The 25,191-nt window shown below is 37.9% G+C and overlaps 1 protein-coding gene across 4 annotated transcripts in view; it reads right to left on the reverse strand.

Annotated features, from left to right (window-relative positions):
• Window positions 1-25,191, reverse strand: part of CDK6 (cyclin dependent kinase 6) — a 137,122-nt gene that overhangs the window by 106,424 nt on the left and 5,507 nt on the right. The gene's annotated exons all lie outside the window — the stretch shown is intronic.

Genomic DNA, 25,191 nt, shown 5'->3' on the forward strand with positions numbered 1-25,191 from the left:
TTCATCACTTTTGGTCATTCTTTTACTGCAACTTCTTTGTCATTTCACCTTGTTGCACAACATCCAACTAATCGACAAAGCTCTTCATAATACCACATTCCTATCTGATTACTCTACTTCTGGTTTTAAGTAGGATTTCTCTCATCCTCTCCATCTACCACACCAGCTTTAATCACTGTTTTACCTTTTTCAAAAACATCTGCTCATCATTCTGTGCTTCACACCTATATTCATGCCAGTGATTTTCACTATCCTTCTTCAAGTCCCACTTCTACAAAATCCTAATAGGAAACCATCTGAACAGCCAGAAGGACATTTCTTCCCTGCTCACATACTCTACTCATGTGCTTATTCATTTACACTACATGATCAGATTGCATTTCTCTCTGAGGTGAGGCAGAAAAATGAATCACTTCTTTTACTAGGTGACAGTAGTTTTAAAAAATTAATTAAGTTACTAAGAAAAAGGTCTAGACAGTTAAACTGAAGAATCTCTCATTGATAACAGACCAAACTAGTGTTGATACTATGGCTTATTTTTTCAACAACATATCAGTGATGCTGGTGTATTACTTTTATCTTTTATACACTTTTCTTAGAATTACTTTATTAGAATTAAGAAGTGCAGGACTTCTGGTAATGTTATCAAGTGGTATTTTTGTTGTTTGTTCGAGGACTAAAGGCTTTATATGCAGGATTTGAAAACAACTGATCACACACAAAGCCTTGAGAGTCCCTTCTTTTCCCAGAGGACATCTGACAAACAGACAAGGACAAGATGTATGTGAGATCTTGCACTGAGATTTTACTTCTTAACTTAAATCTCAATGTATTGCACAAGAGAAGGAAACACTAGAATTGGCATAACCACTTGGGAAGAATGTAATTCGGGTTTAAGAGAGCAGTATTTTTCACTTGGCATTTACCATAGTAAGGCTGTGCTCTCATTTGACAGCATTTCCTAAATAATCATTAGTCTTACACTGAAAAAATGTTTATTAGCTACCATATTTTGAAAATGTATACATGCACATTCATTTTAGGTTAAAGACGCTATTCAGTGAGTAATAAATTAGGAACCAGAATTCCAGAATATGATAATAAGACTGTCACCCTACCTCTACTTGAAGACTAATCTGTACTTAATCTGTAATCATAATCTGAACAAACAAACATTAATTATTATGGTAACACAGTAACTGTAAGAGAAAATGTGTTGGCACATTTCTCATAATGACAGATAACGTTCTCTAAGATTACCTAAATGGGGTGTACATGTCTTGTACACGTTAAACAAGTTGTGTGAAAAGTCACAAACCTTCCTGAAAAGTGAAATTTACTGGTATTTGGCTGGAGATTAATAATCTGCAATATATTTATATAAATCAACGTGGAATGTAGCCGGACTGCCTATAACCCCAACACATGCAAATAGAGAGGAGCCAGACAGGTCTCAACATCTGAACATAAACACTGGAAAATATTTCCAACTGTATGATTCCTTTGTGTTGACCTACATTCACCTAAAATGTTCTAGAACACCTCTTTTGCCAGGTATTTAAAACACTGGCAAAACCCCCATATTTTCAACTATAGCAGAGTTATAATTAAAGAAAAAAAAGGAAAAAAGATTTCACTGTAATAAACTTAGAAGCAACATGTAATTTCCAACTCACTGAGGAGGAAAATGTTGACTCTGTTAATTCTTCTGTATGTAGGTTATGTTGATTCTGGCATTTTCTGGCACAGCAAAACAAGGAACTCAGAGAAGCACAATTCTGGTTTCCTTTTACTGAGTAATAATATTATCACCGAGTATTCATATTATCTTTCCTTTCCACATACTCTTTATGTGAAACTCTAAATGCTTTACTGTTAGTCATAAAAGCTCCAGATTCTGCACTGGGCCAGGTACAAATACATTGTGTTTACTCATAGAAAATATAGCTGCTACCTTAGAAAGATAATAATTTAAATCATAGGTTATATTAATCCATGATATTACAAAAAAAACAACATCTGGCATTGCTCCTGCTAATCATTCTTGAAATAGATTGAGAAAGACACAGCCTCTTTATTTAGTAGTTTCCACAGGGATAAATCTACTTTTTATAAATTATACTCTCTTCCATTCACTGTGAGAATATCACCCATAAAATTGTCTTTGTTAATTAGGAACATCTCTGCTGCCTACATTGCACATCTCTGAAGCCATTTCCTCATGATTTTCTGTATATGACGCATTAACATTGCACGTGACTGCCTCTCTGGAATAGGCAACAGCAAAAGGCCTTTTATTTAACGAGTTATTATGTGGACACTGTCCTAAGTGAAGTAAATGTACCTCAATTAATACAGGATTTCCATAATGAATACTTTGTAAACACAAGCCCTGCCCTTCTATTGTACTTACAAGAGAAATGTTTGAATTATTTGATTAAAGTAAGATCCGCTATGGGAAATCCTGCAAGTATTTAACAAGATGTTTGGCTGGGAGTCATACACCGCCCAACGTGACCATCGGAACTGAGCACTGTTGAAGAGACGCTAACGGAGAACCTGGGTTTTAATGCACACTTTTTTTTCAAGTTAATTGTACTAAAGCAGGAGCTTATCAGCTACAAATCTCTGTCTCTGTTTTATGTGTTTAGTGCCTAGTGGATCTTCCTATAATCCAGCAGAGTACCCGCCTTCCTACAAAAATACTTTGGGATTTTTTGCATGCAGAAAACCAGATGATGCTCCTTGAAGTCTCCATAGCTTCTTACAACACAAAATCTGACAAATGCAACCTCAGTTCACTTTCATTTTACAATATGAATACCTAATGCTTTTAAAAGAAAGAGAGTTATTACTTTGAAAACTATTGCATCTACTGAGTGGTAGATTGTAACTGATCCCAGAAAGTCCCTAAATGTAACTAGATTTGCTTTTGAGATGATCTGAGAATTGCTATGAAGTTTCCCGCTTTCAAGTAGCATAAACATTTTTTCCAGAGCAAACTGAGATAACAGCGATGGAGATGAGCCCAAGACACCTGCAAGAAATACTGAAAGACAGATCTGACTGTAAGACCTGAAAAAAATGTAGGACATAATTTCTCTTGGCTATTTTCAAACAGATGAATAGGTACATCTGGGAAATTAACTGGATCATAGTCAAAAGGAAGACCAAGAATTAGATAGTTGCTCCCAATGCATCCAAGGGCTTACTGTTATTTTTCTGCAGTAGGACTAAGCCAACATGAATACATACGTATCCCTGTATGGTCACTCACAGCACTGAACCAAACCAGTCCTCGCCTCCTAAAGATTTCTAATAACATGGATTTACTTTAATTTTCTTTGGAACAGTGTCTTCCTCAAAAGAGTTACTTCCTAGCTTATATATAACAGAGCAAGAGAATTGGAGTCTTTGATTTATGTGTAGGAGAAATGCTTTAGAAGACTGGTTACGTAAACAGTGGCATAATAATATGCTACAGTTTTAAGATTTCACAAGTCTGAGCAAATACACAGATGAAAAGAGTTTGGGGTGGCCTCAACCTAACTCTGAAAGCTATTTATCTGCATGACAGAAAACGAGCACAGAACTTATGTACTGACAGTGTTTATGTAAACACCACAAGACTGGGATACCAAGACTATCACAAGCCATGACTGAGGTTTATTGGTTTATTGACAAATAAGGGGAGGAGGACCTGAACAACTTCTGCTTTTACTGCCTTTGACTTAGGTTAATCCTGGAAGTTCATAAACACAGAAAATTTCTGCCTCTCATACCTGGAAGTATTGAAGAATGACAGTTGGTCATCCTTTGTCCTTTTAGTCCAAATTTCAGCAGCAGCCTCAGACTCCTGAGTTCTCAAGAAGTCACTCAGCAGCAAGCCCTTTGTACAGCCCAGCCTTAAAAACTAGATACTCCTTAAAAAAACCAGTTTTATCCCTACTTTTAATATTAGCTACCTTTTCCTTTCTTGATTTTGATGCCAAAAAAAAAAAAAGACTGCTGACAGAAACTGGTCTCTACTTGGAATTACAAATAAATACCCAATGTATTGGAACAAAGGAATCATCTTTTGGATGAAGAAGACAATAGCTGGGCAACTGGACTGGAACAGGTGCATTAGGAGAACCAAGTTCCACGTAGCAAAACAGGAAATAGAGTTTCCCACTCTGAAACATATGACAGAGTTCTTTCCCTCTGTTCAGGACATACTGCTTTGTCTCATTTTAATCAGCAATCACCCACTCCTCCAGGCCTCTGAACGCTGGTATTTCAAATGTAGAGTTTTCTTGCTCAAAGGAGCTTTAGTAAAACACTTTTAGATGGGAAAAAAGTGCACATGCAGAGGAAGAGGCCGCTAAATTCAAAGTATTTAAATGGCATTTTTCCTGATATAACATCTCTAGAACCACACAGTAATGCAAGACCTAAGTTCCATTTTCAGAGGCACATGGGGTCTTCAAGAACTTCACAATGTACTTTAAACTCCAGCTGCAGCTGCCCCAACGTGTATCAGTGCTTAAGGTATGGCTCCACAGCAGATTGCAACATAACAAAGACTCTGACTGCACCAACAGAACCACCTCGGTACTGGAAACCCACAGCATGAGGGCACAGCACTGCCTGCAGCACAGCCAGCAAGCCCAGAGTCAGCTCCATCCAGAAACAAGTCAGATGCCCAGAGCCAAACTTGATTAAATAATCTTGGGTATGTCTACAGTGTTCACGGCAACTTTATGTCTTAAATCAGTATTCTCTACTTTTCTACTGGGTTCTTGGAGTTTGTGAACATTTCTCCTGCTTTGCTACCCTTCTAGGGAAGAGTAGCAGGATCACCTTTTGTCTCCAGGAGAAATCTCTTTCAGGCAAACAGTAGTAAAGGTAGACTTAACATCAGGTAAAATCAGTTAATTTACCTAGGACAAGCAGATGTTCTGTAGATAGATGTTTTCAATTCTGAAGTCACTCATTCATTATCTGCTGTGCACAGAGCAGAAAGAGCTACAGCAGAGAAGCAACTGTAGAATAAGAGAAAAGCAGCAGAAAGTCCTGTTCTGGACACCCACTCCAGCAGAGCTCAGCCAACACTGTTGCTCACAGCCCACTCACCAGTGAGGTTTAAGGAAAGGAAGGGGGACATTAGGATGACAAGGCAATCGTTCATCTGCAAGCTGAGCTTTGCGCTGTAATTTTTTCCAGTCTCTCTCCCTTTCTGACTTGGAAAAATTATTTAAAATGCTTAGCTGTATAAAAGAGGTTTTTGTTCTTTAAGTGTGCGTGAGGAAGAGAGACAGAGAAAGTGACAGAGAGAAATAGATGCTCGTGAAAGCGAAGTAAATAGCACTGGCTAAAGTCCGATAGAGTGGGCTGACTGGGCAAGCGTTCAACGCTCAGTCCCGACTGCAGCCCTGACCTGCAACACCCCTGCTCTCCTGCACTGGGCCCCACTCAAGCAATGACGAGCTCTGGTGCCAGACTGAATGGTTTTGTGATGCAGACAAATGTCTGCTCCTATGAAACCACCAAAACCAGTTTTCATTTTCAACAAAAACCAAGATTTGTGCCCAAAAGATGAAAAGGCTAAGGACATTTTCTCAGTGTGCCACCCAAGCCACTAAAAGATGCAGTTGTTAAAAGAGTTTTACTTCAAGGAAAAATAGGCCTGACAAGATGTTCTCTGCACCTTTCTTTGTTTATAGCAGCACGCTATTTCAACCCTCACACCGTCATTTCTCTTTCACCTTCTTCACAGAGGGAAATTATCTTTAACAGACAAGAACCATAAAAGGATCTCCTAAGACTCCGTAATTCAAACTATATCCTGCCTTGCAGAACTCCTCTTCAGGACTTATCCGACAGTTCACCAGTTTTTAAAATGCTTAATTCCTCACCAGTCCATGAACAATCTCACTGCAACTGATTTTATCCAAACTGGCCACACACGGAGCCCTTGACAATACGGAGGGAAAATCCCAGCTGGGTGGTGCCTGAACACACGCCTGTGTGCTGCCCTACCAAACACTCTGTCCCAGGGCAGGCCAGGGACACGCCAAGTCACCCCCGAATCAGAAAAGTAACATGGCCTGTTATGAAGACAGTCGTTGACAGATTGTTTAGGATCAGCAATAGCTGTCTGACCTATTCATAGTGCTCTCATGTGATCCTTCAACAAGCAAATGTACACGGCCTTTCCAAGTCATGTACACTGCTGCTATACAGTGCTGTAAGCTTCCAGCAAGCTTCTGTAAGCTTCCAGTTCAGAGTACAAACTAAAGATGCTCTCATTCATTGGCAATGTGTTTACATCTGTTGTTTTTTAGATTTTCTTTATAATACCTTCCTCAGGGAATAGCTGTATTCCTGTTTGGATTCCCTAATTTGCTCAATATGTAAGTAAAACTTATGCCTGAATATTGATTTTGTTTAATTCAAATGAAATGAGCAGAGTTGTTATCCTGGACTTCCAGCTGTACATGGTGTAAGATGACATACAACAGAATCCAGTCTTTACTGTAGCTCACAAACTGCTTGTTACAGACTCCACATTTCAGTTTATATTTTGAATTAATTCTTGTGCCAGACCTACAGGATCTAAATCTAAGAACAGCTCCTAGGTTTAAGTGAAAACAACCCATCTTCAAAATTTATATTTCACAACAGTATAAATTATCATTCATTCTTCAGTGGCTTAATAATCTAATCTATGTACACATGAGATTTAATGATGATGCCAACATGTCAAAAATAACAAAGGAAATAATAACCCTTCACTCCACAAAAAAAATATTCATTGCAAAAAGTCAAATTCGAAGTACTGTTCAACACTCTATACAATCTCATATCGTTTTTTAAAAGCTTGCAATATTACAGCAGCACCTGAGGTATTAAATTCAATTTTTTAAAAATTGTATATAATTCCAATGCAAATTTGAGTACAAACTCTTGCTTCTTATAGATTCATAGGAGAACCTAAGAATAACAGAGCAGCTACTGTAGACAGTGACAGAGGAGGTCCTCTGTTTTGATGCTTATCATCAATCCAGGGGCTGCTGTTCCTGAAAGACCTCCAAGTTACTCCATGGCCACAATTATTCTGGATGATGGTGGATGCACTGAAAACTCATGTGCTGCTTGAGCCCTAATTAATCACCCAGCACAGGCTAAGCCCTTGGGAACACAAGCAACCTGAGAAGAAGCAGCCTGAAAGTAATTCTGAAGGACCTAGCTGTCAGCCACTGAAAAGCAAGCTAAGGGGGCTTGCTAAGGGCTGCCAATACACCTGAGTGCTGATGATGTTGCTGCCACTTCCCAGGATGGATCAGTAGTGGCACCACTTGAAAGGAGTCCAAAGCCATGATGTGATGGTGAAGAGCAGGGGAAACAGAGCAATAGATGCAAAATATTTTGCTGTGGTTCTGTTACTGGCATGAAGTATTGTTGTAATTATCTGTGAGACACGACACATTAAAGCCTTGTAAGAAAATACATTTCTATTTTTCATAGGTAGAGTTGGAACCAAACAGTTTGTCTTTCTCAAAGAAGGATCAAGAGATGACTTTTAGAAGGGGAAAACTTCCACAGTTTAACAATACCATGAATTCCATTGCAAACGCCAAAGAGCACAAAACAGAAGAAAAAAAAAAGCCTTACAAAAAACAAAAGGCTAAATTGGCTAAAGCTGACAATACTATACATGCACAACGTAAAAAAGCAGCATATATGTTAGTAAAAAGAGATGTTAATAAGGAAACAAAATTAATTATTTTAAATTATTTGGATTGTGTTGCTCTAATGTATTCAGGGAATACTATTACTAAGGGATTCTATGGACCTTTTAATGTAACACGATATATATCCATGTATTAAACAGAAAGCAATTAGCAGACAAAGGAGTAAACCACAGTAAAACAGTGCATGGTTCACTCTCATGCCCATTTGTTTATATTTGGGCTTATTATTATGCATCATTCCTTAAATAAAAAGTTATTGTCTCTCTAAATGACATTATAAAAGGAAATCCTTGGTAAGAGAATGAAACCAACATCACTGGGAAATACGTGTTTACTGCTGTTTACTGCTACGACAGCATGGTCAGTTGACATGACAACACAAGCTTTGAGTGGTATTGTGTTAAATTTTTTAGGCCTGTCAGTAGAAGAATGCCTTTCTGAAGCCAGAGTATCAGCGTGCAGAGTAAACCTGTCATAGATCTTGACCTTGCGTGACCCACCAGCCCTGAACTACCAAAGAACTTATGCTGCACTTAACCTGCAGCATGCAAAGCACCTGGGTGATTTTCAGGTGCGCATCACCTAAAGCTTCATCTGCCTTATCTGCCAGGTATCTTTCCTCTTTCTTATACTCAGCCAGTCATCACCTGGATAGAAAAAAAGTAACCCCCTGTCTGCCATTTCAACCTCTATTCTGATTTCTACCTATGCAGTGAGAACTCCACAACTTGGGGCCCAACATGCATGGTCCCCTTCTGCACTTAAGCATCCTTATCTGTATCACAATCTCTGCCCTGTAAGTTTTTAGTTACCCTTTAGTACTAAAGTCGCGAATATGGGCATTCATCTCTGAAAATTATGGTCATGATGTATTCTAAGGCATTCATCACAGTATTTGTTTTTCCTTAAATTCTGAAACTGTGAACTGTTGTTTTCCCAGTCTTAACCCGGGGGACTAGAAAACAGCGATAGATGTGAGTAGTTATTGTTATCTTAAAAATGGAAACAGCAATTTAACACCAGATATTGAAACTGAATGAAAACAACTTTTAAAAAATGTCTGCATCTGTTGAAAGAACCTGTTTACGGATTGACTAGAACTGCTTAAAATTTCCTGAAATGGATCAGACATATCTGCCCACTTTCAACACAAGCGGTTAAGTGGCGAATGCAGTTGCCACATTCAGGATTAAGTCAAGTGAAAATCCAAAAGGTGTCTTACACTTTGTGTGTTGCTTTCCACAAATTTGTCCTGCATGAGATTGTATCACATAAAAACAGAAATGCAGTTCAGAGTGCTTTTTGTATACATGTGATAAGGAGAGTGACTTCCATCAGGCTTTGATGCCAAATGTATTCCCAGTAATACTCCTGTGTGCCATGATGCCAGCAGCACCATGAACTTCAGACAAAGGGAATTACTCATTCACTTCAGCAAAACCTGGAAGGGAACACAGTGAACTCAAGCAACCTTCCAGTGGCACTGCACTGTGTCCACTCACCACTACTTCGCATGCTACGAATAACATCCCATCTACCCAAAAGTAAACAGCACTCAGCTGATTTCCAAAAATCAAAATACAAAGGCAATTGCTCACATGGGTAAGAAAAACAAACAGGATCTGGCCAGGTTTTGTTAGGAAACCAGATCTACACACAAAAACACTGCCCTCTTCTTTTTAAGTTGCAGATGTAACAAAAAAACTGAGTGGCAGAGCAACAGATAACTTTATGAGGAAAAGTGAAGTAAGAGGATATTTATGCTAAAACTAAAGTATCAAAACTATGGGACTACAAAGCACTTAAATTCAGCAGAAGGCAGATTTAAGGCTTGTAAGAAAACTATCAACTTCATTGAACATACCAGTCTTTGGCTAGCCATCATCAGACAGGTCAAACGCCACCCACCTACACCACAGCCCTGCACAGCCTGTGAAGCAATGGGTTCTCCTCTCAGATTCCATGGAAAAGATACAACTCCTGTGATAGAGCTACTCAGCAACTGGGGGTTAGTTTGAATGGGTCATGTAGGTCTTCATTTATTCAGGAGAAAGAAGTTGACTGAATCACTTTGGGGAGGGTACTGTTTCTCCCTGCTTGCTATGGAAGATGCCTAATGACTAACTTAAAAAAAGATGTTTTAATTTAACTGAATTTAAAAGATATTATTATTTCCCAGAAAGAATGTAACTGATCATTTTTACTTGGTGGGAATGCAGATTCTGTTCAGTTCATTTCTGAAGTTATTTTAAAATATTTCTTCCATGTAGAAGTTAAAACAAAATGGGAGACAAGTCAAAACAAAACAAAACAAAACACTAAAACCACCTCTGCCCTATTCACTCAACCCTCAAAGACCAGCATCAATCCTAAACAGCTCAACGTACAAGACCCTTTACCTAGGCCTCATGAAGTTGCTACATTTAACTGGCTTTGGCACAGGTCCAGAATTTCCTTTAATTTGAAAGGGACTTTCACCTGTGACAAACTTGCAGGATTGAGTTTAATATTCATGTTCTGAAGAACAGAAACAAATGGGACTAATAAATCTTCAATAGAAATTTACAAGATTCTTCTGGCTTAATAAATTTAGCTTGGGGCAATTGCTCTTAAACACTCAATACATAAAAAGGGATCCTTTTTTCCATTAGCATGCAAATTCCTTACACGTTTCATCTGAACTACATCTTGCAAGTGTTTTAAGAGCTGGACACCAATGTGGTCTTTTTCCCATTTGTGGCCATTCAAATGTGGCCATGCAAGCTCCTTCTTGTCTCTCTTGTAATTTCTTCTATGAAGCTGTCTTTTTTTTTAAATTAATTCATAGCACATGTAAAGTAAACCAAAAATATCTATTTTTGTAAGATTCTCAGGTGCTGTCATCCTCCAGTTCTTAAGGTAAATGTCTGATACACATTTCCTCCCTTTCTAGCCCATTTACATGGCACAGTGAGGCAACCATTTAAAGATTAACGCACATGCAGTGAAGTATTATGCAGACTACACAGATCTTTAAGTATTTCCTTTAAACTCTTGCACATATATGTAAAAGAAAACAAATTAAAGATTATTTGAAGAGTTTGGCAATGAAAATGAGGTGTTAGTAGCATTTTGAGCTGGCAATCAATTTTATTCGACTGTTTTATTACTACAGGGCAAAGGCAACTATTTCTTTTGGGGTGTCTTTCAGCAGCATGAGATGAAGATGTAAATTTTAATGTATTATGGATAGTTTTGAAATAAATTCCGCATTTTGTAAATTACAGTTCACGTCAGATGTAAATACATGGCAAAACTGCTTTTTTATTGTTTTGCATACATCATCTTTCACATATCTGAAAGAAATGAGCAAACTGTAATAAATCTCGCAAAACAAGGTCTGATTCCTGGAGTGCTAAAACATTTTTACATGAAGGCAAATGCAAACAAGGCCCATGTAGCCAGGTGGTGCCAGCAAAGCAGGCTGTGCTCTGTGATGCCCAGGCAGACAGTGTGGGAAGCCTGAGCACAGCAGAGCCCAGGGCTGAGCTCGGGGGCAGCATGGCCAGCTCGGCTTGGCGGCCGCCAGCCAGCTCCCGGCATCAGTGAGCTGGGAGGCATCTGCCTGGGAGTGAGGCAGGACTGGCTCCCATCTGCTTGCAAATGCTGCAAGGACTTACAAAGCAGTGATCAGGGATTACTTAAGATCATAGAGAAGTCAGTGAGAGCCTTAACTTGCCAGGAGTTATCGCTTCGTGTCTGTCCCACTCTTACACTATTCCCTACACCAGGAACCACCTTTCTCACTTCAGACTATAATTACTGGCTGAGACAGAAATTGTTCTAACCCTTTCTAAGCCATATATGAATTGTTTTATTAATGTAATTATTTTAATTTCAAGAATGAGTCAAGAGACAATGAGGGCTGAAGGAGTTGCTCCTCAGTATTTTCTATATTCCATCCCTAAACTCCACAATTTACCTCTGTTGGGAGAAACAGCACAAAAATACCCCAGCTGATGGTCTTAAGCCTTTGTAGAGTTAACTAAACAGGCAAGGGTGCACACCACACAGGCCCCACAGAACCACCACAGTCTAGGAAAGCCTTTTCTGTGGTCAGCCAGCCTATTCCAGTGACACACTACTTTTTTTGCCTAATCTTCACCTTTTTCCCATCTAACAGAAACACTTACTTCTCTTAGTTCTACTTTAGTGCTTCTCTTTATCTTCAACTTTAAAAAGCAGTCAAGAAAAAAACAAATTGTCACAAATATGAACAGTATGTAATGATACTGGACATCATCAGAAAAAACAAATTTTTTAGGTGAATCTTCAGGTTCACCTCACCACAGGTATTTAATTATGGTGTCACTGAACTACCAATTTTATCAATTGCTATATCATATAACTTCTGAACTTTTGTGTGAGTGAACAGTTACCAGTGATTCTAGCCTACAAAGATAATTTTTTTTCACTGACATGTCCAACACACGATGGAAGACAAAGAGGCAGGAAATAAGATTCTAAACTCAAGGACTAATTAAATTGAATAGATACAGGGAACACATTAAGGGAATGTATGACCACAGACAGTAAAGATGTGGCTCCATCAATTTAATGGAGAAAAAAAAATCATAAAACTGTCAAGATAAATTAAGTGATTTAGGAACAAATGTCCCTAATTACAAAATAATCTATGTATTTAGGGTAATCAGTACATTTGGGAATCACTTGTTATCCAAAGTCTCAGAGGTTCTCAATGACTTCTCAATAATTTTCAATTAATATCCTAAAGCCTAAATCACAATCTAAGATTGAAAGAAAAAACTGAGACTAGTTGCCTGCATTAATAAGCACTCATACAAAAGACATTTACATTGAGAATGTGTAGATACTGCAGGCCACAAGATGTTTCCCTGTCTTCCAACAGCAAATGCAGAGCTAGGAAAGATCCAGCCCTGGAGCTTTTCCTTATAGTGCACTTCAGTTTGAGAGCCTTTCCATCACCCCAGGTCCCTGAAGCAGTAGGATATTTGTGAAATAAAACTCCTAAGTTATTCCAGGAAGCTGACCTCTACCATTTTACACAGGATATTAAATAGACCCCAGCTGTCTCCACTTAGGAGTGACTTAGTTCACATGTTTTATAAAGGTCCATTCAGCTGCTTTCTGAGTTATCGTAGAATTGAAGTGACTTTCTGCGAAGAAAAACAAACTATCCAGTGATTTCCCTTACCCACTTTTCATGCAGGCACATCTCAGTTTTCAAACATCACAACTGGAATCTAGATGTTCTGATGTAAGAATCTGTGTCTCGATTATGAAAATATCTGACTGACAAATAGCTGTCTCAAGTCCATTGGAAGAAACTTACAAAGTAAAGCTTTATTTTTTGCTAAATCCAGGTAGACACAGTAATCTTCATTTCTATGGATGCCTCAGTCTGCAAGCACTTATGGTGTATCACTATGGATCTGAACACAGTGCAGTTCACACAATTTCACAGAAGGCAGGGAAGTTACATGGATTTAGATCTTTCAAAGCAAAAGAACATTTCTTCAGGCTTGTGAAAATAACAGCAATCAACCTATTAGAAAGTCCATGATAATCCATGTCCATTCTGAAAATTTTAGTTTTATTTCAAGAACTCAACAGACTTTTCAAAAAAGCCTCCATTTAAAAGCTGACAAATGTTACTTCAATATTTTTGTATAAAGGATGTGCTCTGGGATGACTGAGTTCTCGAACTGAGTGACTAATCCTAATAAGGGATGCCAATTTCATGCTTGAAAGAAGAAAGATTAAAGTGATCGTGAATTCTGCAAGATCTGAAAACTTTTAAAAAGTATTAAAGGAGATACATAATCACATAATCTAAATATTCTCTAAAGCCCCTAAAAATATGTATTTGTACTGTGAACAAGAGGAGAAAAAAGTCATCTATTAAAAAAACCTAACTGTGCTGCTTTTAAACATTGACATTCCCTGTTCAGTTGTTCCTTTTGCTGCCCAGGTGAGGTTAAGCCAATAGATGCCAAAAGATGCCTGGGCTCTTTGCCACTGATATTAATATTTATAATTTATATTTACTCTTTCTAGAACACATTAAATAAAATGTATTATTTTATTATACTTAAGAGTGAGATGGCATTTCAGTTCCATGTTCCAATTTTCAATATCATGCAACTTTTTAAAAACCATTAGCTTTTGGGATGGTTTATTCCCTGACTTGCCCTTATCCCTTTCCATTTTTTCTAAACTTTAAAAAAGAAAACTGTTCACACATTTTTAAAGTGCAGGCAACAAATGTCTAACAACACTAATCCATGTTACAAAATAATAATTCTCAAGTTAAATGGAGTAAAATCTTGACATTTTCATGGTTTTCCTTTTCCATATATACCCACATGTGTAATATGCATATCCAAACAGCTTAATAGAGTAGATTATTTACTTTGCTACTACTATATTGTTTTAGTAGATCCATAATAAAGAAAACTGTTTTCAAGCCTATGTCAAGTTATGCCAAATTATAAAACAGACACTTCACATAAAAAATCATGGAGCAGAATCTTTTAGCAGTATTGATTGACTGATTTTAATTTTGAAAGCTATTACTGAGCAATATGGGCTGACATGTTTTGAGTTTATGGAAAAATATAAATCCTCCCAAAATTATTCCAAGAGATAAAGGTATAGCACCGCTGCTTTACAAAAACTCAGGTCTTGGATAATTCAGACCAGAATGTAAGTTAGAGACCAGAGTTTTCCAACTATTTGCAATTGTACAATTGTGCAATTTGCCCAAAATTAAATCAAGGCAATGAAACTATGTGCAGCACCAAAATTTTTTCAATAATGACATAATAAACCCACTTAGTGGCAAATCCTGTATGAGATCAGTATGGCAGAGTGAAGAGTAATGACAAAAAGAGAAACCGCAACTGAGAAAGCTTTGAAAGGTGCCTTAAACTACTTGTAGATCACGTGAGCAGCCATCTCCACCACACATCATCGGTTACTTTTTCTGTTGTAAAGCATTAATGATTTTTGACCAAAATGGCTTCTGCTGTAGCTTAAAGTTGGGTGCAGGGTAAGCAGGCAATGCCCATCCATCCCAGCTACTATCAGCTTCCTTTAGCACTTTAATGCCTAGAAGCAGACTGTCTGAAGCCAGTAAATGTCACAGATACCCACACTCCCCTGTTACAGAAAGTGCATAAATTTTGCCCAATGATAAAAACAAGTGCCTTGTACGAGTTCTTACCAACACTCCCCATACAATAGACTTGGGTTAAAAAAAAATTTCCCCTATAATACTCATTTTGTCTTCCATCTAAATTCTTGTAGTCCAAGTACCCTCTGATTTCTATACTAACGTTTTGTTCCCCTACACCCAAAATAATTTCCTATTTGATTTTGTGACATCTGTTACTTACTGCACAAACTCTCTGCTAGCAATTCCACTTTTCACCTTCAAACTTTAATCTCATTGAGATTGAGCAAGCTACATTTGGGTGGCCACCCTACACTGGAATCATGAACGGGTTTGGGATGAAAGGGAACTTAAAGATCATCTACTTCCAATCCTCCTACCATGCACCCTTCACTAGACCAGGTTGCTCAGCTCCATCCAGTCTGTCCTTGAACATATCCATGTGGCCACCTGCCACTTTTCTGAGCAAGCTGCTGAGTGAGTCACCTACCCTCGCAGTAAAGAAATTCCTAATATCTAATCTCTCCTAATATCTAATTCCTAATATCTAATCTAAACCCACCTTCTTTCAGTTTGAAGCCACTCCCTCTTGTTCTGTCACTACAAGCCCTTGTGAAAAGTCCCCCCTGTTTCATTTCTGTAGGCTCCCTTCAGGTACTGGAAGGACACAAGCAGATCATCCCAAAGCCTTCTTTTTTCTAGGATGAACAAACATAAATTTCTCAGCCTTCTCTCACAGGAGAGGTGCTCCATCCTTCTAACCATCTCAGTGGCCCTGCTCTGGACTTGCTCCAACAGGTCCATATCCTTCCCAAGCTGGGGACCCCAAAGCTGCATGCAGTGTTCAGGTGGGGTCTCTCTCACCAGAGCAGAGCAGAGGGGCAGAATCCCCTCCCTCACCCTGATGGCCATACTGCTTTGGATGCAGTCCAGGACACCTCTGACCTTCTGGGCTGTGAGTGCACATGGATGGGTCATGTCCAGCCTTTCATCTACCAGCACCCCCAGGTCCTTTTCCAAAGGGGTGCCCTCAATCCCTTCATCCCCAGCCTGTGTTGATACTGGGGGTTGCCCCAACCCAGGCGCAGCACCAGTACTTGGTCTTGCTAAACCCATGGCCCCACTTCTCAAGCTTGTCCACCTGGGCTCCCTCTAGAGTCAAAATGAGCATTTCCAGAGAGCAATTCACTGTACTCCAGCATGGGCACCAAGGAGTTAGATGAATTATTCTCCTAAAGCACATGCTCACTCTGCACTCAGTATGGGGAAACCCCAAATGACTAAGATGGAATACACTTTCAATATTCATATGAATAAAGTGTCTAATCACAATTATCTCACATCCCTATCTTGTTATGCATGGCTGTGCATACCTTCTGTGAGTCCATCATGATAATGGAGCACAGCCATGAAGAAAGTCTTCCGTCTCCCTCAAACATTGCCCATTCCTCCAGAGAGTTTAAGAATCCAATACCCTTAAACTGTCCTGCTGTATCTAGCATCCAGGAGGAGGATATAGATCAAAACAGCAGCCAGGATTTCAGTGACTGGAGAGAGCATGGATGTCAAGGAATGGTGTATGACCCAAGTGACAAAAACTGTGTTGCTGTAACTCTCTATTTAAGTACCCACCATTACAAATCTAAGACTTCGTATCATTCCTCTTGACTGCTAAATTTTTGAATTACTTCTTGTTTCTTAATCTCTCCATTCTAAAGTCTATTGTTACTATGTCAAGTTTGGGAACCATCCCTTTTCCAAAAAATGTCAGACTTAATTATTGTGGGCACTATGACTGTGTGTCTTGACTATCAGAATTTCTTAAATCAGCTATTGAAAGTTACTTCAGGCTATGCAGAGAGTGATCTCTCTTTTTTGTACTCCAGGAAGAGCTACTTCATTGATTGTATCTCTAAGTGCTGTCCTTAAATCTTATCTACTTGTCTTTAAACTTTGTCTACTATAAACAGTGCTTAAATTGTGCTTTATGAGTATTTTCATGAACTTAGTTTACTTTACTGCTTCTTCTAGAATCACAGGTTCAATATCCTTTCGTTGATGTACAGGACAGCAAAAGATTATTTGTTTTTCATGACTTAAGCTTTGCTTCTGCAGAATAGTCTTGTTCACTCTCAGCTTTGGGTTACTGGAAACCAAGCACTCTTTGAACTGTATTTTCTTACAGACATCACAATATCCTTTTGATTTGGGATATTCCAGTATACCTTAAATGTCTTTAAATGTCTTCTAGGAAAACTCCCTCATCACTGTCATTCACCTGTCTGCCATTTCTCTATATCCACAAATACCTTTCATTTTTAGTCAAACAGATTACCTGCCTCTTCTGTGCAAATCCTAACTGTTCTTGTTCTTGTACTGCCATGCCTCAGTTCTAGTCTCACTGCTGTATTTTTTCACTTCTGTACAAATATTTGCTTCTGAAATAACTGACATCTCTTAAGCAATGTTTTAATTTGACCAAATAAAATTTAAAAGTAATAAAATCTTCTTGAGTTCTTAAGAATAGAGACAATATGAATAATAAGCAACAGAGAATTGAGAAATGCCAGGTAATGTTTTTTTTTTTGAACTATGCTACAAACATAAAGTCAGTAGGATGAATGGGATTCTATACAATGAGGAGATACAGGTGCTCAGTTCTGCAGAAGTATTAACTTGTCTGGGCTCTGCCTTAAACTTAATGAGACATATCATTCTAATTTTCAGACCATAGTCATTGATTCCAACCTGTCTGGATATGGGTATTACTGCTTTGATCAAAACTTGTTGCTCAGCATTTTATAAAAAGCAGAGATAAACAGTGAGGCAACAAATTGATTAAAGATGCCTGTGAGAAAACCACAAAGATCAGTGGGTAGGCCTATCTCCATTAACAATCTAGAAGGTTATCTAAGGATAAACAACACAGTAATTAAAGTGCAGATGTTGCCTAATCTCTATGTCATAAAGTTCACAAATACAGACTATGCTGATAGATAAAAGTCGGCAAAACGAGATTCACTTTATAATCTACTTCCTAACACTGAGAAGGAATACAGGTCATTGACTTTCACTGTCCTGAAAGAACCTGGAAATCAGTAATAAAGGTTCTAGAGCTATATTAGTGAGTAACATTAGACATAAACTTCAAAACAGCAAAGTCTCTAACTGTAGCTCTAGAAGCATTTGCACTAGAAGCATTTGCCCTTGAAGAAAGGACATGTACACTGCAGTGAAATCACTGTATCTGTGATGCAACCTGGAATTTGAGAGATAACGTTGGACAAGATGCTCAGGTGACAACACAGACAACAGAAGCAGACATCAAGTATTTAGGAGGATACATACTGAGTTAGAGAGGAATTATTTCTGGCACAAAAAGGAAGTGTCATTAGGAGTGAAACAGAAATGCTAAATCTAATTCAGTGAAAAACCTAATGAATTGTTATACCCCAGTTTGGTGAACTCAATAGTTGAAGCATGTAAACTCTGAATGGTGAAGTCTCAAACATGCATGCTTGATGGGACACCTCTGCACAGTCTGCCTGTACTGTGCATTTCTGTTCAACTTAACATTAGGACTTTATGATTTGAACAACCAAAGCTGTTTGAATCAGGGTAGCTCCTTCAATTCGCCAGTGGAAACTCGAGCCCTAAATTTGCAGCTTGATTCTTGGATTATCTGGATTAATTGCATATGTGTATGCAATTCTGCCATTAGCAGCAAGCGTTAGGCTGATGACACAGATGAACAGCTAACTATGCATATTGCTTTTTGGAACATAATGCAAGAAGAAGCAGAAACTCTTCCTTCAGCTGTAATCCTCTAAAATACTGTATGATGATGCACTATCACAAAGTCAGGGCACTTAAAGATCAGAACTGTATTTTCTAGAGAATACCAGCTGACTACAATTTATTGAATGTCTGTCATTTATTATGAGACATATTTATATTCTAGACAGCTACGAGAGTTTTTCTAGGAAAATGATATGATCATCAGTGAGGGAAACTGAAAAGCAAAAATCATACAGAATATATAGTACTGTGAATCTTGAGTATCTAACTTGATCTTTAATATGCAACATAAAAACTACCCCAATATGTTTATATGATATGGGAAGAGGTAGAAAATCAAAACACCATGAAAAAAAGTGGGAATCTTACTAAGACTTACTAAAAGGGATTAAATTTTAACTTGAATATAATGTATTTAAGAGAATCCCACCATATTTCTATTTATATGTTGGATTTTATTACAACTTTATTCAAAATACTGTTGCTAGGCATGTTTTAAATATGTTGTAAATGTAAGACTTTCATATCCTATGTATCTTTTTAGTATCATGGTGTTTTTAAAAAAATTATGATTCTGGATTTCTGTACATTGAATCTTTCCAATATTTTTTTGGAGAAAAGGAATTCAATTCCTTGTCACAATGAGGGAAAGTTAAATGTGACATTCAAAGGCTTCAAAGCCCTCCCTTTTTATTGGGAAAGAGCATAGTATGCAAGGTCCTCTGAGGTTGTTTCACTTCAGCAAGAGCTGTGTAGCCAAATGAGTCCTCCCCCAAACATCTAAGCACAGTCAGTACATTCCCAACTCCTACAGCCAAGTTAAAGTGAAAACGGTCTTAGTTCAGTAATGATTGAGGTGGTTTGCTCTAATCAAATTAAACCAGCCAAATGTTCTTTTCAAAGGTAACTGTCTACTCTGCAGCTGTATGCAAAATACCACATCAAATGTGGAAAAAAAAAGTGATAGAATTCTATCCTTACAGTAGAGCCCTGGCTCCACAGATGAAGAGAAACAAAAGCACCAGTGCAGCTAGGAATTACGATCACAGAAAGCTCCCAGAAATATGCTAACTTAAGAAACAGTGAACAAAGTACTGAAATTTCCAGTTTATAATTAATTGATTTCAGGGAAAAGGGAGTTCTCTGGCATTGTTAAACAGCAATTTATCACACTGACCACACTTCAAATAGATATTAAAAGACTAGCCAAAGTTTCACATAAAAGAGAGAAAAAAATCACGCAGGCTTTTCCACTCTATTTCTCACTTCATTTCTCTGTTTCTATCAAAATATGTAATATTAGGCACTGACTAATGTTTCAAAAGTCTAAACTCAATAGGTTTCACTTAAATACAGTATGACTCATTTACACTAGAACTGAGTTTTCAATCATTAAATACGGGAAACTCCTGTAAAGATGAATTCATGTCTGAGTTAGTTTTTTATTTCCTTTTATTAAGAGAAGATCAGTCACCTGTTAATGATAATCCAGAGTAATAAGCAGTCAGTGTTGGTATGAACCGTTTTAACACAGTACCGAACTTTTTGCCAAGCTCACAGATTGTTAGCTAGGTATGCCATGGGAAACCCACCCAAGGACAACTCTACCAATACCAGCAAATTGGCACACCCTGTCTTTAGCTGTGAGAAACATTCACCTCATCCTATCAGAGATACTTCAGAGAATAGAAACCCATCTTCTTCTGAAACCCTAAAAAGACATCTAAAGCATCATATGAAAGAGCTTCTTACTACTTACATAAAACATTTTTTATGCTGCCTAAAGAAAACACAACTGTGTTGTTAGAAACTTAAGGTCGGATTTTAAAGGGATTATTTAGGAGACTGTTTCCTTTTTTTTCTAATGATGGGGCAAATTTTCAAAGGTAAAGGGTAAATAAATAAATATAAAAATCAATACAAATAATTTGGATGCAATTAGGTATTTTGAAAAGAGTTCAGAAATCAACAGTCACATTTCCATTCTTTGACAATCATCTCATCAACAGCTTCCCAAACAGCAGTTTCCCAAATGGCAAATGTCAAAGGGCATGATGGAGAAAAAACACTCCTGGGAAAATTCTGAAGAGGTTTTTTATTAAATACCAATTCTTGAGAGTTTAAAGGTATACCTGTTAAATAATTGTGCCTGCATAATTGGAAGTATTTTTCAGATTATAAGAAGATATGAAGAACAGGTAAAAGTGGAGGAATCTTCTCTCTTTTAAAAGAAAAAACACAACTTAGTTATATATGTATATGGGCACACTTACCTTCTTATAATTTGTTAGATCATTAAGAATCAACTTGTTCAGCAATACTGGAAAATAACTGGATTTCATGCCAAGCAAACTAAATCTTCTATATAGAGAAGTTTTGGAATGAACTGCAACCTCTATTTTCTTTACTGTTACAAAACTTCATAGAGTAATTTTAAAGCTTCAGAACTAAATTACATCACCTAAGAATTATTACAATGACAAATAATCACTCTTGATGTCAAATTCATGTTACTACTCTGTCAGGATAGTTCTATTACTTATTCTGCATGATTCATTTTAACTTCTAATAGAAATATTCTCTAGAAATAAGGCTTTAATCTAATACATGAATAAGAATCAGTATCTGTGATTTGTATTCTGATGTATATTGTCCCTGAACTCTATCCAGAAAGGTGTTTTAAAATTCAGTGCATTCTTAGCATCCTAGCTATTTCTATTTGATAAGGCACTTAGATCTGTGCTAAGCTTCAAACAACAGCTTAAATCCCACCAAGCCCACCTGAGTGACTTAGTCAGTGCTTTGCTGAGTCACAGACTCCAGGTCCAGCCTGCTCTCTTTTAAACCCTGGGACAGCAAGCAACTTTTCTTCTCCTTGCTCTGTTCCACACTTCAGCCAGAAGTGAGTACCATGAAGCAAACTGGAAAGGCCCAATGAATCTACCCTGGCCTTTGTCTGTAAGTGTGGACTATCCGCTCTCCTGGCATCTAAACCTTTTCAAGGCTCAGTTTTGAATCCTAGACCCCACTCCATTCCCTGGAAGTCACAGCCTGCCATCAGCAATGGTTATGGTGGAAGAAGTTGTTTTTTCCTTCCAGGCAGGACCCAGCAAGGCTGTATCTCTTCAAGAAGAGCACAGACATAATCATTCATAGATTCAAAGAAGGAAGAGAGCACTGGACATAATCTAAAATGACTAACATTTACTCATACAAAGACTGGAAACATGGTTTTTCTAAAAAACTTAGATTTAGAATGAGATAAAATACTTTTTAAAATGGTCTTGTACTCATTCCAGAAACTGAACTTCCTAAGGCTCAGAAGTCTATTCTATACTCAACCCTTCCTTCCTGACATGCTCTTATCTTGTCCTGTTTCTGCCAGATCATGTATTAAAATTAAATCATCACATCCATAACTAACAAACAATTCATATGATTGGCAAGAATATCCTTGTCTTCTCAGTACATGTTCATTCTGTGGACTGTAAGGCTGCAAGCAGATGATGACAGGCCAGCACTCATGTTCACTCTGCCCAATGTCCTCTGACAACAAATTTCCCCAAGACCTATGCGCCCTGTTCAGTGGCAACCATATCATTCCCCTTTGCCCTCCAGCCATCAGAGAAGCCAATATTTGCAGTCCCTTCCTTCCCAGGACTTTTGCAGTGTCCCTTGCAATGGCCAGTCAGTACAGGGATGATCTCCCTTGCCTTCTGATCAAAACTGCTCTCCAGCCTGGAAATGCCTTTCCCTGGCCAAGGCACTTCCCGTCGTCACATCTGCCTTGAAGATGATCCTGTTTGTGTGAGACTAAAACTGACTCTGAAGCTCATTCAGTTTTTCCTTCCCATTACTCATCCATCATTTCTACCTCAGCTGAGATTCATCTGCCACACAAATACTTGGCAAGTTTCAAGTTCAGTTTCTTCTGCTCCACTCCATCCCTGCATCTTATTTTACTCTTTCTGTTTGCAAGACCATCTTTCTAACTAGCAATGCAAAGATCACCATTTCTTTGTCTCTAGGGGCTTGCCAGATGTCATATTGAGTGATGCTACACAAAAATAAATTGTATCACACAATACAGCACACTGCTGATGTGCAAGAATGACCTCACAGACTAGAAGTTTAACATTAGCTTGGCAGAAAAAAGAAGGAAGGAAGCAGAATTCACTAGAGACAAACACCCCCTAAAATAGAAATGTTTCACTTGACAGGATGGAACATCTCAATGATTTTGAGAAGATCATCCTTTGAACTTATTAACAGTACAGTAATAAGGCCAGAAGCCAGCATCAGCATCATCAAAAATTAGAAAGAGAAATAAAATTAGCTACTGCCTTCTGAAATTTTTTCCCTCTGTATGCTTGCCCATAATTTCAGTTCAAAAACAGAAAAAAAGCAAAACAAATACATGTTCAAATTATCTTGCAAAACGTTAACTAGGTATTAATGATCTGCTATTGATATGTCCTGAATGGTCTACCAGGTCAGACAGGGAACTTCAAGACACTTAGAAAAATACCTTCAAGGTACAAGGAAATTTTAAGCCCCAAGCCATTTCTACACTTCTGGGACCTCTGGGCAAGGTAAAGCAAGTGCTGGTCTTTATGTCAGCATATGCAGGGATGGGGAGTGATGTGTGTGCCAGCCTCTCCCAACACTCAGGGGGCCTTGCCAAGGCAATCAGCTGAGGGGCTCCACCAAGCACTCAAGTGCAAACCAAGAGACAACACTATGGACCACAGGATTGCAAAAGCAGGGAAAAAGCAGCATGACATGACTGCTGTACTACAGTCAGCAGTTTACAGTGCTATTTATAGTTCAGTGGATATAAAACAACATAAAAACTTGAACATGGCATAATTGTGCAAATAGTCATAATTACTGCGTTTCCCCCCACTGATTTGTATACAAAAAAGAATGAGAAAAAAAAGAATCTGTCAACTTCCAGGTGGAAGTTGAACCTAAGTCAATTAGCTGGGGCACATATTCTGCAAAGTATCAGGAAAGAGAGAATCAAGACTTTTATTTCTTACATGGTTATGATCACTTTGAATGGAACTTACTTACTCTGACACTTACCTTTGAAATAACAACCCAGACTAGACTACATTTTAATAGGTCATATTCAATATCATTTCAGCTATTTAAATACTGAAAGTTAATAAACCATGAAAATACTGAAGAAGTTGTATTTATAAAAGAAAAGTTATGAGATAGGAAGCAAAAATATACAGCTTTGCATTTTTGTTCAATTTGCTTATAGTTTTATGCTATTAAAACTGTTAAATAGAAATATGATAGAAAACAAGCATGCCAAGAATTACAGTAGTCTGTCTTGCATATCACCTTCCCAGAGTGCAAATTCACAGTTTGCTGATGACTAAGATATGGGGGAAATTATTCATCTGATTACCAGCAGGAGAGAGATAAAATGAGTGCAAGATACAGCTGAATTTAGCATTATAATCACAGGAAGAATTTTTACAGATATCTTGCAGCAGAGTTTTACACATAGGAATTTCCTGAATCTAGTATGTCATTTATTCCTGGCAAAGTCTGTTCTTTATTGACATATATTTCATTTTTCCCAACTAGAACAGCACTAAGCTATGGAACTGCTGGACCAACTTTTGCCAGATTTACTTACTGTATTTAATAAAGTTTTATTCAAGCATTATATCTGAAAGGTGAGCTAGAGGAGCACCTTGATCATCCTACCAGCTACAAGGGACTTTTCCAAGCCCATGACAGTTATTTTCAGATTGATTTACAGTAAGCTTTACTCTTCAAGATTCTATCTTTAACTTTGTTTCATGAAAATAAATAGAATAGAGTAACGTGTCCTGTCAGAGAGGAGCTCTATAAAAAGGGTAAATGTGAACAAGAAAGGATTTTAAGCACATAGCAATTATTTTAACTGCCTTTTCCCTATGCTTTTCTATACACTACTCTTAACAGTCTTAAAAATTTTTAGATCAGTCCTCCTTATTTCCATTACAGTACAGAGATTTTCATTACCATCACTGTTCTGATGAAGATAATATTTCCCTTTGATGCTTTTCTTGCACTTGGAACAAAGAAACACAAAACAAAGCTCTCAAAATTAGCAAGCAGTAGCATGGAAAAATATGATAAATATTTTTAAATATGATAAATATGTTTAAAATTATTCTGGGCTATTTAGACATCTCTCCCCTATGGAGAAAATTCTCTTCCAGCCCTAGTGCCAAGCACTGGAAACCAGTTTTGGCTCTAATTATTTCTCAGAGGAAGTGATTCTACAACTGTTAGGACAAATCTGGGCAGGAGGAGCACTGCTAGTCCTGAACCCTGGTTCTATGACCAGCAAAGTCATGGAGCTCTACCTATGCCTAAAAAGTACTGGGCCTTTCCTTACCAAAATGTTCTTCACATTCAGCTCCACTTCAGGGCAACAGAGAAGCCCTGGGCTGC

The sequence above is a fragment of the Agelaius tricolor genome, unplaced genomic scaffold (genome assembly GCF_023055355.1).
Source record: "Agelaius tricolor isolate 1412-34295 unplaced genomic scaffold, bAgeTri1.0.p SCAF_6, whole genome shotgun sequence".
NCBI lineage: Eukaryota > Metazoa > Chordata > Aves > Passeriformes > Icteridae > Agelaius > Agelaius tricolor.